At 34.0% G+C, this 13693-nt stretch overlaps 1 pseudogene; it reads left to right on the forward strand.

The window, feature by feature from the left end:
- The first annotated feature begins 609 nt into the window (after positions 1-609).
- On the forward strand, positions 610-696 carry LOC131935351 (uncharacterized; annotated as a pseudogene).
- The last annotated feature ends 12997 nt before the right edge of the window (positions 697-13693 follow it).

Here is a 13693-nt window from a genome sequence, read left to right on the forward strand (position 1 = left end):
TAAAACATTACGTCGAAACTACTCCATATTAAATGAATAGGAAAATAAACAAAGCAAACATGAATAATATTGTTGCTATTATTTGATGTAATTATTCCATATACACTCCACATTCTTATTAAATAAAATGAAATTGTTCAGACTCATATCTCTGTGCTGCTCTCACAAATTAAGAGAAAGACTTATATTAGAATTATATTCTTTAAATATGATAAATCAATGGGACGTAACTTAATTTACATTTTATAAGGGAAACAACTTACCGATTCTTTTGTTGATTAACGTGTACCTAAACAATGCAAATATGGTATACATTTATTACATTGTTTTTTTTTATTTTCTAATTAAAACATTTACGTTCGTATACATTATTTAAGAGATATGTTTTAATTTATAAATATAATTATTTTTTTTTGTATTTTAAAGCATAAGAACCATTCAAAGATGGTATATAATTTGTAATATACTGTGTACCTGATTTTGTATTAACGATCGAACTACTAATCCAGCGTCAATAAAATTATTGCTATCTTGTCTTTTTAAATATAAATACAAAAAAAAAAAAAAAAAAAAAAAAAAAAAAAAAAAAAGATAATTATGTTTGTAACGATCGCATCTCGGCCTTTTGGCTAAGATCAAAGTGTAGTATCTGATATGGATCTACATGAATCTTAGTCAATTGGTTTGTCAGCCTCCTTTAGGGATGGCTGCCGGGGCCGAGAGGTGGTCAATCAAGTGCAAATCTCACCATCGATCGCTGTCGGGTTGCGCCCACACATCCCTTGAAATGCACATTCCATCGAGATGAGTCACCCAGTACTTGTATTGGGTGGCTTCAAATGCACGAGTGGCTAATTTTAAATTTTCTATTTTTTCAGCCTGACGACATCCACCTAGGAGAAATCTTAGGTGAGAGGCTCCGTCACAAATACCAGCAAATCAACTTTTCATCTCTCAAAGACCAACTACTCAACTTACCCAAAATAAACACTCATCACCAGCTTCACTTTGCCCATTTCAACTACTTGACCAAGCTCAAATTTTTCACATCTACAATCCTCGACACAGTAATATCACGAAGATTAAACATTATTTAACGCCATCTCCCCCGACTCAATTACTCGACTACGCAAGAACACCCCTACGACACAACCTCACTCTCTTTCAAACCACAATGAAACAATAAAGCAAAGCAACCTAGGGAAAACGATACCTCAACGCAAGGACACTACCTCAACTACCCTCTCCAAGCTCCACTCCATTCTAAAGAAATGATTTACCTAACAACCACTTTTATTCACCATATGGATGATTTTTTTTCGCCTTCATTTTTTCAATATAATATACATAAGCTTGACCAGTTTATATGAGGGATGATCTTTTTAAAAGCATTACTTTTAGTGTTGGGGTTTAAAAAATACATATTTGTATGGTATATATTATATTGATGTTATCTTTTGTTTCATCATAAAATGGTAAGATTTCTCTGATGTTAACACTTTTTTTCTGATATTATTACTATTCAAATGCAATATAATATTAACCATTTAAATGAGGCGCATTCAGAGTTAAACATTATTATTTCAATGCATTGCACAATTTGGATTATAAAATAGAAACGTGTACAAATACAAGGCAACTATAGGCGATATTGTTGCAATAATTGATTCCGTGACCGAGATAAACCTAGAAAAACAATGTTTAAATATAAATTCCCAGTTGACTACACATTGGTGCTGAAGCAAGCGAATACATTTTAGACCTTACATATAATAGTAAACATACTATAAACATATGTTTTATATGCACTGTTTTATTTATGTATAGAAGATTTATGGATGTATACGGATGACATATGAAACAAAAAAAAAAAGATTTAATAGATAAATCATACACTTGGTGAAATTTATTACAAGCAAACTGAAAAAAATCGCAAATATTTAATACGGTTAAGTATAACTAAATATTCTACTCACTTCAACATGTTAAATTTGTGTATGTGCAAGATTGATCTGGAAATTTGGCGGATAAGACAAAATTGAATAAAATAATGTAGACAACAATGTTGTATAAGACGCCACATTTTTATTTCCCTTAGTTAGGGGAAATCACTCAAAGTTATTTAATATAGTCATTAAGTGTAAAACAACATTTGAAAATACACCTTTAAATTGATAAATATCATAAATGTAAAACTATTTTTGGTATGGACATAGGGAAAACTTTTTCAATTATTTGAGAAATGTAATTTAAATTTGAATAATTCTTTAAAATTTACACCATAGCTTTATATATAAAAAATGCTTTCAAGTAACTGTAATTTCAACAAAATGTTAGTAGGTCAAATTTCAGTAAAAGTATGCTTTATTTGATGTGCCTAATACAGGGGTCGGCAACCTTTGGAAGCGGAAGAGCCAAAAGTTACAATTTTCAAAATGTCCCTGGTTTTAAAGAGCCACTAACAATTTTTTAATTTCAAATATTTTATTTTTTTATTAAGATTATTAGTATTTGTTCAAGGAGCTGGAGAGCCGCATCTTGATATCAAAAGAGCCGCATGCGGCTCGCGAGCCGCAGGTTGCCGACCCCTGGCCTAATAGTCTAGAAAAAAAAATGTTTGAGGACTGCATATAGATGTTTGAAAGGGACGAATGTTTGCTTTGATGTGTCTCATTGTAATAACACAACTTTTCCGATTGCTAAAAATGTGTATATTTTTAATTCTCGGTAATCCCAATTTTTTTTTTCAGCTCTACTTAAAAACCCAAATTCCACCCCACCCCCCACCCCCGTCCCCCCAGCCCACCACGCACGCCGAGAAAAAAAATCCCTTGAATGATCATTTAAGGGGGTAGGCTCCAGAAAAAACCAACTTCTTAAGTAAAACCTTTTATTGATTCATTTGTGTATATCCAACTTAGGGTACTTGAAGGAAAATATTTCCATGCATCAGGGACTTTTTTGAAAATATGGTTGCCATGGCAACGGCGGCCATCTTGAAAAAAACATCATTTTCTGGAGTTCTAAAATTTCATAAACTAACATAAATATCGGCTATATAACCATTGATCCTTCTTGTACTAACGCTAATAGAGTCAGCTGGCTAGTTTTTGTAACAGAAATCACTCTAGAAATATTTTTTTTTAATTTTCAAAGTTTGGTGTGACGAAATTCCAATGAAAATAATGCTAAATTCAATGGAATTTCACCACATATTTTTTTGAAAATTTGAAAAAAATATTTCTAGCTGTTTTTTGGTTACAGAAATTAGCCAGCTGACTCTATTGGTGTTAGTACAATAAAGATCAATGATTATATGGGCGGTTTATATGTTACTTTAGGAAATTTTAGAACTCCACAAAAGGTAGTTTTTCCAAGATGGCCGCCGTTTCCATGGCAACCATATTTTCAGAAGAGTCCCTGGTACATCCAAATATTTTTCCTTAAGTACCCTAACTTATACATACACAAATAAATGAAAAAGGCGTATTACTTAAAAAGTTTTTTTCTCCGTTTTTTTCGGGAGCCTATCCCCTTTTCAGCTCTACTTAAAAACCCAAATTCCACCCCACCCCCCACCCCCGTCCCCCCAGCCCACCACGCACGCCGAGAAAAAAAATCCCTTGAATTATCATTTAATTACACATTTGCATTTTCAGTTTCAGGTTGGTTTTTTATTTTTATTTTTTCTTTACATTTAGACGTTTTGTATTAGATCTATGTATAAGTAAACCATCTTAAATGAATGAAAGCAGGCTACAAGTAAGAAAGAAATATTACTATTGTAAATCTGTATCAGTCCTCACAAGCCGATGATGAAAACTATAATACTAAAGCGAACACACAACTGACGCTAAAAATTACGTGTCTGAGGCGAAAAAAAAAGTCTAATGGTACTTAACATAACATTCCGGCTGCTTTTAATTTAAACAATTTTTTTTTTGTAATCCCAAATTTATTCCAGCTTTACCTAAAAGCCCAAAACTCCTCAGTCTATCGCGCTGATGAAAAAAATTACATTGAAACATCATTTAATTACACATTTGTATTTTCAGGTGTTTCTTGAACAGATACATTGTAATCAGATTTTTTTTTTGTATTCGATCTATGAATAAGTAAACCATCTTAAATCAATAAATACAAAAGCGAACATGCAAGGTAAACTGACGCTGTATATTGCATGTATGGGGCGAAAAAAAAATAATAAAAAAATAATTGGAGAACATTAAGTAACGCAAACACTTTCACTTGCAAAGACAGTGATTTGAGACGAATAGGATTTAAATCATCCAATTATAAACAACACCATTACCAACCCAATACAAATCGAGAACTCTGTTAGGCTAGGATGTCCACTATCCCCACTATTGTATATACTTATCATAGAACCATTATTAGAAATCAAAAGGCAGAACGAATTCATTAAAGGATTGCAGATACCCAACACAGTATCTAGTAAAATACTTGCATACGCTGATGACACAACTTTCTTACTTCAGACAGAAAAATAAATTAAAACAATTATAGACACGTTCATAGACTTCGGGAAAGCTAGTGGAAGTAGAATAAATGCAGAAAAATAAAACAATAATGGGAGTAGGTAAATGGACTGGGAAAACAAATTACAACATGCCCATTACAGTGACTGACAAAATAAAACTGTACAGCATAACATATACTGATGACCTAAACAAGGAGGACAAAGAAACGTGCACAAAACTAACGGGAAAAAGATAACTGGTCGTGAGTACCCGCTAAAGACCAATAGAAAAAAAAAAACTTACCTCAACATTCCCAGCCCTATTCCTGTAGCAACTCTCTGTCATTGGTAGTAAATATTATGGTGTCAAAGTTCAGTGGGGACGTCGTTAAAAGTTTGCTGATGACGACAGTAACAGTTTAGTAGTGGCGATGACACAAATTCAGATGTGACGACGATAACAACCATCTTGTGACGACGACGAAGTCTCTGGCAATAAACACCTTATATGGTAAACATTTACCCTTAAACAATACCAGCGACTGTGACAAGTCTCAGGCAACAAACACCTTATATGGTAAACATTTACCCTTAAACAGTACCAGCGACTGTGACAAGTCCCGGTAAATTGCGATCGCTACCGGGGATGATGTTTTTGTACGGCCGGTCTATTTCTAAGTTCTTCTTGTTTTTACTGGCCACCAGCTGTTAAGGTCGACTTTAAGAAGTACAAATAACAAACTACACAAAGTTTGGACTACAGTATTAGTGCGGGTCTACACCCGTAATATATTCGCCTAGCCCTCTGTCCAAATCAACCCATCAACTCTCGTTCACACACCTAGTAAACTGAATACCAACATTTGGTCTAAGGGGAATAACACAACAACGTGGGGCTGAACACAACTCACATACTCACCATAAACAACGACTTACCCAGCCTTAACTCGACGCGTAACAATAACAGTATTCACCTCCACCCCTGAAATAACAATACACGTGAAGAAAACACGTCCACTCCCTCCCCTACCCAGCAACAGAAAAAAATAGAACTACATGTCAATCATACCAAACATAAGAACATTACAGACCTATTCTCTAGCTGTAAAATGTGCATGTCGATCATACACACTATCTGCTACATCTGTCATGACAAACTGGGCACAACTTTATAAACACAAGTCAGCACTGACTATTATCAATACAGTTTTTATTATGTACGAGCCGACCCGCAGCGTATCATACGCCGCTATTTAGTTGTTTTATTTTCTACTTTTCAGTAGTTCATAATTTGTGAATTCGACAGTACCAATGCTGCCACTGAAAATATTTGCTTTAAAACACTAATCCCCCCCCCCCCCCTTTCCCCTAACCCCGACCCTACACCCCCCCCCCCCCCCCCCCCCCACCGTGAAAGCAGCCTCCTCTTAGTTATTTCTTAGTTACCTCCTGTAAGTTTAAAATCGAACTAAATTATCTGCCCCTAATAGAAACCCGGCTCTACGGCTCTACGATTTGTAAACATTTAGCTTTGTAAACATTTAGAGTGAACACAGCTCACCAGACAATGTGGGGGTGGGGTGGGGTGGTAGTGATAGTGATAGATAGAAAGAGAGGGGACTGCAAGGAGGCGCTTGCAGCTTGTTTTCTAATGGCTCCCAGAAGAGAATTATATATATAGATGTTTGTCTTCAACTTTAACTGTTAGCCGTTCATATAGTACAAAAGGTCTATCCCCACCTACTTCAGAACTGAATTAATCATTACGCGCTTTAAGAAAGCATGTACTGGTGATACAAAGATTTTAACAATAATAACATATACATAAAATTTAGCGTATATGAGTCAACGCATTATTTTTAAGAAAGAAAGCTAAGTATAACATATTTTTAAAAATACTTCTAAGATATAAAGATGCTAAGAAAGTGTACAATATTTAAATAGATTTAACTGATGTAAAACAACAATCTCTGTAGGTCTACGTTAGTGTAATAACACCGATGAATGATAGCTTACACATAAAGTAAAAAAAAAACAACATTTTATTTCCATTCAAAATTTCACAAAATATAGGGCCCACATCCCAAACCGCAAATATAATTATAAACATTATGCTTTGCCATAGATCGCAGTAATACAAAATTATTGATAAAGTATTGTTTAGGTAAAGGTAACTCTTATGTTTTTTATGCAGGGGAAACAATCCAATACTAGTGCATTAATTTAAAAGAACACAACAAAAATAAAGAATAGTAATAAAAAAAGTTATAATATTTAAATAACAAAAGATAAAAATAAAATTTAAAAAATAATTCTTTGAAACAATAAGTAAAATGACATTATTTATAAACACGCCTTTTAATATTTGATCTAATTCTAAATCTGAAACTTTTGTTAGATTACAGTACTTAATGCTTAATATATAGTGATTTTAAATATGATCTCACTCTTTGTAACTCCTTAATTTTTTATCGATATATAAATATTAACCCATAGCTCTTAGTCATTTGGTTGGTCAGCCCTTTTTAGGGCTGGCTGCCGGGGTCGAGAGGCGGTCAATCTACTACTCAACTCACGCAATCAATTGCAAATTTCGCCATCGACCGCTGTGGGGTTGCGCCCACACATCCCTTGAAGTGCACATGCCCTAGAGATGAGTCACCCAGTACTTGTATTGGGTGGCTTCAAATGTACGAGTGGCTATCTTTCAATTTTCTATTTTTCAGCCTGACGACACCCATCTAGGAGAAATCTTAGGTGGGAGGTCCGTCACAATCGCCAGCAAATCAAACTCATCTCTCAAAGATCAACTACGCCGAACACAACTACCTAGCTATCAACAAACTCACTAACACTCTGACGACACCCACCTAGGAGAAATCCTAGATGGGAGGCTTCCGTCAAATACCAGCAAATGAACTAACCATCTCTCAAAACCAACTCAACTTACCCAGAATAAACACTCGTCAACAAACTTCACTCTACTCATCTCTACCACCTGACCAAGCTCACAGTCTTCACATCTACAATCCTCGACTCAGCTTATCAGGAAAACATCACTCTTCATCAACACATCGCCCACCTCAACTACTAGACTACGACACAACTCCGTTACTCTCTCCAAGCTCCACTCCATCGAACAATACTACCATCAAGACAACACACGAAACTCGCCGCTTCACCAACGCATCATACCTCATTGATTCAACTCTACCATCATCGCCTCAGCAACGGAACATCCCTCATTAACACTTTCAAAGTACAAATACCAACTAAGAATCAACCACTACCCAACCAAGATTGTATCACTTGCAAGAAGAAAGGCTAAAGGACGATAAGCGATCATGTTTTGTCATGTACTCTATGTTATTTGTAAAGGAACCGGAAATGGAAACAAGAAAACGGAAGAAGGTGGAAAAATGAAAACCAAGAAAACAGAAGGAAAATTAAGAAAATTACATTGTAAAATTGTATGTATGCAATGCTATGTATTGTATGTATTTTATCATGTAACCTGTCCACACAGCTAGCTCCTGGCTCGAATGGAGTGGGCTGTGTGGAAGGAAATCTATTAAACACAAAAAATAATGGTTTTTAATTTAAACAAAAAATAAATTACAAATTAAAAAGTGTATTTACAAAAAAAAAAAAAAAAAAAAAATACTTTTGGATGGACAGACTAGCGGTTTTAACCCCCGACCCCAGCCCCCACAAAATTTAAAAAAAAATCTTCCTCATAACCCAGGGGTCGGCAATCTTTTGAGGCGGAAGAGCCACAAATTACAATTTACAAAATTTACCAGCTTATAAAGAGCCACTAACATTTTTTTCCAATATTTTGGTATTTGATAAGGATTAGGTACATACATTTTATGTTTTATATGAAATAAATAGCGTTAAATATGAACTTATTGTTTCATATGAAAACAAACCAATGTTTCTCACAAGAACTGGTTTAACTAGATCTGCTTTGATAAAATAAGTAATCACATGTATAGGACTATTTATAGGACTATACCAATCCACTTTAGAAGCCAATAACTTTTTTTTCTTTACGGACACCATTGATTCAGTAGGTGTCTTTCATAGCCCGGCAGGCCTCAGCACGGCAAACTCCGACTAACTGGCTTGATTATTGGTTTGATTACCCTATCGGTCGCTTCTGTCATTTGGTTTTGACATGGTTTAACTTCCACTCGAACCCAGAGTCGAGTACCTGGCCTAACCGTAGGAAACTAATAACTAAAATACTTAGTCACTCAGGTCAAATTAATGCATACTGACAGGTAGAGGAATGCATTATGTATAAAAATAACATTCCCCATTTAACAATATTCGAAAAAGGCAGCACTTTGACAGTGGCAAGCATAGCATAGTCGCCACGGAGCTGGCTACAGCACGGCTTTGGGGTTGGTGCCCAAGCGGCTGTCCGTATACTTTCTACCTTACCTATTCTCATTGTTCTCTGATGAGTGTTTTTATCCTGTTTAAAGTTGTTTTTCTTTACAGTATGTTTTTTTTTTAAATGAGATCTGGACATTGAATAATATAACTTTTAATATGTGTGCATGGAACTCGAGAGCCACACCTTGACATCAAAAGAGCCGCAGGTTGCCGACCCTTGTCATAACCGTATGCCACTGTTTCTTTACAGAACACTGATTATGCCAGCTTACTACTTTATAACCCCCACCCCTACCACTAAACGTTTCTATGTATTATATGTATATTTAAGAATGAAAGAGATGAAGATAACGGAGGTTTGTAAATCTGCTACGGTCCTCGTATGTCACGTGATGAAATACAAGTAATTAGACAGTGGTCACCTTCTGGACAAAGCTCAGGCGAGCTGAAAAGAATTACATCATCTGAGACTTAAAAAAACATTTATTTGTTTGTTTGTCATTTATTTTATAAACATGTTTTTTTAAAGGTTTAAAATATATCAATTACGTGTTTAAATATCTCCTATTTTAATCTACATATCTAAATTACAAATATCTACATTTAACTTTTTCAAAAGGTTCGTATGTTTTACCTACATACATCTTTTTAAATAAAGTTGGGGCTTAAAGACAAGTTATTGTGGTCACTCTAGCGTCGTATTTTAAGTTATCCTAAATAGGCTTACATTTTATTATGGATTTAATCTCATATTACGTGTTGTCAGTAGGACGTAATTATATGTAAATATGTAATTCTTATGTAAGAAGGAAAACATAAATAAACGAGTGCTTACTATTATGTTCACCGTGACACATCATTGTCGAAAGATTTATAAAAATACAATTTTTAACCGCAATAGTTCACTGTATGAAAAAAAAAAACCACCAAAAAGCAAGTGTAAAAACGTTAAAATAATAATTGTGTATAAACTTTAGAAATGTAAACAAAATAACCTTGCAAAATAGAATAGTTAGATAACAATTACAATTACCGCGCTGTAGAGAGAAAATACCAATTGATGTACAGGCACCATGGTACTACATGTTTTTTTTTAATGAGACTGTGTAAGTATGTGTTATTAAAATTACATCAGTCACGTCATTGCCGTTAACATCGTCAATATCATTATTGTTATCATCATCATCCTCCTTGTCGTTGACGTCATCAAACAACATGGATCCCAGGCAAATGTGGTCTGACACACACCCTCACTTCAATAAAGATGAAGGATATTATAATTTGACACAAAAACAACAATACATAATCTTTCGACTTAGAACAGGCCATAACAGACTAAATCAACACATGCATAAAAAACTAAAAATTGGGTGTGGCGAAATATGCCGTTGTGGCAAGGCCCCGGAAAATACGGACCACGTCCTTCAGGAATGTTCTTTATATAGCCAGGCGCGAGTCAGACACTGGCCCCTGCTCACCCCACTCAGGGCAAAATTGTATGGGGCACCTGCTGATCTGGAGACCACATCCGGTTTGTTCACTAAGTAGGACTTGTTGTCTAAATCCTCCACCATATTCTCAATTAAGAACGAAGAAGAAGAAGTATATGTTTCCTATATAAATTACATTTCGTTCGGGGGGTGTGGTTGGGGTGGGGCGGTAGATTTTCTTCGTGGGGGGGGGGGGGGAAGAGGAAGAGATGCCTGGAAGAAACTCTGCATAATATACATGTATATTCATTGTATGTATGAATAAGCACTGTTTCGTTTATTTAAAATAGATTTATGGATCAATATGGACGACAATATGAAACGGGAAAAAAAATAATGATTCAAGTGATGAACTACACACTTGTTGAAATTCTTTAAAAGCAAACTGAAAACACGCAAAAATGTACTATGGTTTTGTATAAATACATATTCTAATACTAAAACATATTAAATTTGTGTATGTGTCAGTTCGTTATGGAAATTTTGCGGATATAACGAAATCTAATAGAGGAATATAAACAACACTGATAGAGAAATGCACCGAGTAACCTAGTTATCTTTTGTATGTTAGGGGAAACAACTCTTACAATACAACAATTATTAAAGTCAACAAATGGTGGTCGTCATGTTGTAATAAACATTTGTATTAAAGTAAATTAGTTAAACTAAAATTGTATAGTTCGTACAGAAAAATGTAAAATTTTTTTTCACTCGTGCTGGAATAGATTTAAAATTTTAAAAATAATCCAAACTAAAACGCCAGAGCATTACACTAAACACTAGCTTATATATTTTTAAAACCAATCTTTTATTATTTCCGCCATACTCTTCTTTGGATTTGAAAAATAATTTAACTTTACAAAAATTATAAATGCAACTGTTATAAATAACAATTGTTTTTGCTAAATACAAGTCCACTAACACAGGGGTCGGCAACCTGCGGCTCGCGAGCCGCATGCGGCTTTTTTTATGTCAGGATGCGGCTCTTCAGCTCCTTGCTCAAATACTAATAATCTTAATAAAAAATAAAATATTTGAAAACAAAAAAATGTTAGTGGCTCTTTAAAGCCAGGGAAATTTTGAAAATTGTAACTTTTTTCTCTTCCGCTTCAAAAGGTTGCCGACCCCTGCACTAACAGGTTGTAGCTATATTATGTTTTTTAAGAGGTCAAAAGGTAATTAATAATAATTTTGGTTTTTGCTCAATTAGAATCTACTAACGGTTTTAGGATATATTATGTTTTTTAAAAGGTTGAAAGTAGATAGGCACTTGTCTAAAAATAACTAAGTACAGAAATGCTATCATTTACACTTCGTACCAAATAATATAATATGTTGCTTGTATATAAAACGTCGATAATCAAAGAATGCAAAGAGTGGACGGTCTTATCTTGTGTTTACAAATGAGTACGCTTTTAAAACTTGTATTAGAGTCTTACGCTTATATGTATTGGTATATAAAACAAAAGTTGCATTTATGTAACAATAAAGTAAAATGAATTGAGTTAGGCAATTAGTGTTATCAAAAAGCTCCTTTGCACAGTTAGTTGCAACTTTTTCGCGCAGTTTCTTTTCCACGAACATCTACACCCGCTAATCGGGTTACTCGTATATCAAATTGTGCTTGTATGACAAAGCACATTTTAGCTAGCTCAACAGCTCGTATCCCCAACATTCTCTTATATTGTGGCACTTTTATGTTAAGGTACCACTGTATGTAAAAGTCTACACTTTAATTAACAACTATACGACGCCGTGTTTTCAACATATTGAATACCAATGCTGAGCATTAACTAGAAAAAATAATGTATATGATCAACAGAAATAGCAAATAATTTCTTGAACCAAATTTGACTTAAAGAAAATATAACTACTATTTCTGATGTTAAACTATAAATTAAAAAAAAAGTATGCTATAACGGATGTTCCTTATTTGTACAAGAAATGTAATGGATATAAACACGATGATCGTGAAGTTCCCAGAAATGAGAAATAAAATAATTAAATCACGCCTACAAATCAAACGTACAAAGTTTTGTAAAAAAATAAATAAAGCGTACACCACATTGATTTTACAATTTTACTTTAGCATATAAAAGTATACACTTGGATAGTGAAGCTAGATAAGTGTTTCTTCTATTAAATCACCATTATTGTTTTTATACCTAACTTCCGGTATATCAAATTAGATATCTTCAGATGGAAATAACATTCAATATAAACATAGAACTAAATTGCATTCGAATTATTTAATTTTGGTTATTGTATTGTATTGCCAAGAAGCAAATCTCTCAACAACACAGGGTACAGGACTACCCGCATCGCAGTAACCGAGGGACCAACAACCAAGTTCACTGACGATTATAACAGAGCCACCAGATGGATCATCCACACCGCAGCAACCGAGGGACGAACAACCAAGTTCACTGACGATTATAACAGAGCCACCAGGCGGATCATCAACACCGCAGTAACCGAGGGACCGACAACCAAGTTCACCGAATAATAAATAAACGAAGAACGGCGGACATCAAAACAAAAGATAGAACATTACGTCTAAACTAATCCATATTAAATGATAATAGTGACCAAAAATGCAATACAAATTAACAAATTTAATTCCACCCAAAACCATTTTAAATCAAACATTAAATAAAAGAAGAACGGAGGACAATAAAACAAACGGTAGAACATCACGTCTAAACTACTCCATATTAAATTAATAGGAAAATAAAACAAAGCAAACATGAGTAACACTGTTGCAATTATTTGACGTAATTATTCCATATAGGCCTACACTCAACGCTCCTATTAAATAAAATGAAATTGTTCAGACTCTTATCATTGTGCTGCTCTCACGAGAAAGACATATTAGAATTATATTGTTTCGGTGTGATAAATGATCGGGACTTAATTTACATTTTATAAGGGAAACAACTTACCAATTATTTTGTTGATTAACGTGTACCTAAACATTTCAAATATAGTATACATCTATTACATAATTATATTAATTTTCTAATACAAACATTTACTGTTATATATTATTTAAGAGATACGTTTCAATATAAAAAAAGTAATTAGATTTAGTATTTAAAAACGTGAGAACCATTTAAAGATGGTATATACTTTGTTATATATACTTTGTGCCTGATCTTTAATTAATAGGTATCATCAAATTCGTGTGCCGATAAAAAAATTTTATTTATAATTTTAAGAAAACAATCAATAAAGTATTAATTGTTATTTAGACAGTCTCAAGCCAAACATCACTCGATCAGCCCTCACGTAAAACATAACAGTCTTCTGTTTCCCAGAT

The sequence above is a fragment of the Physella acuta genome, unplaced genomic scaffold (genome assembly GCF_028476545.2).
Source record: "Physella acuta isolate Inbredline_101_S28 unplaced genomic scaffold, ASM2847654v3 ptg000142l, whole genome shotgun sequence".
In the NCBI taxonomy this organism is placed as follows: Eukaryota; Metazoa; Mollusca; class Gastropoda; family Physidae; genus Physella; species Physella acuta.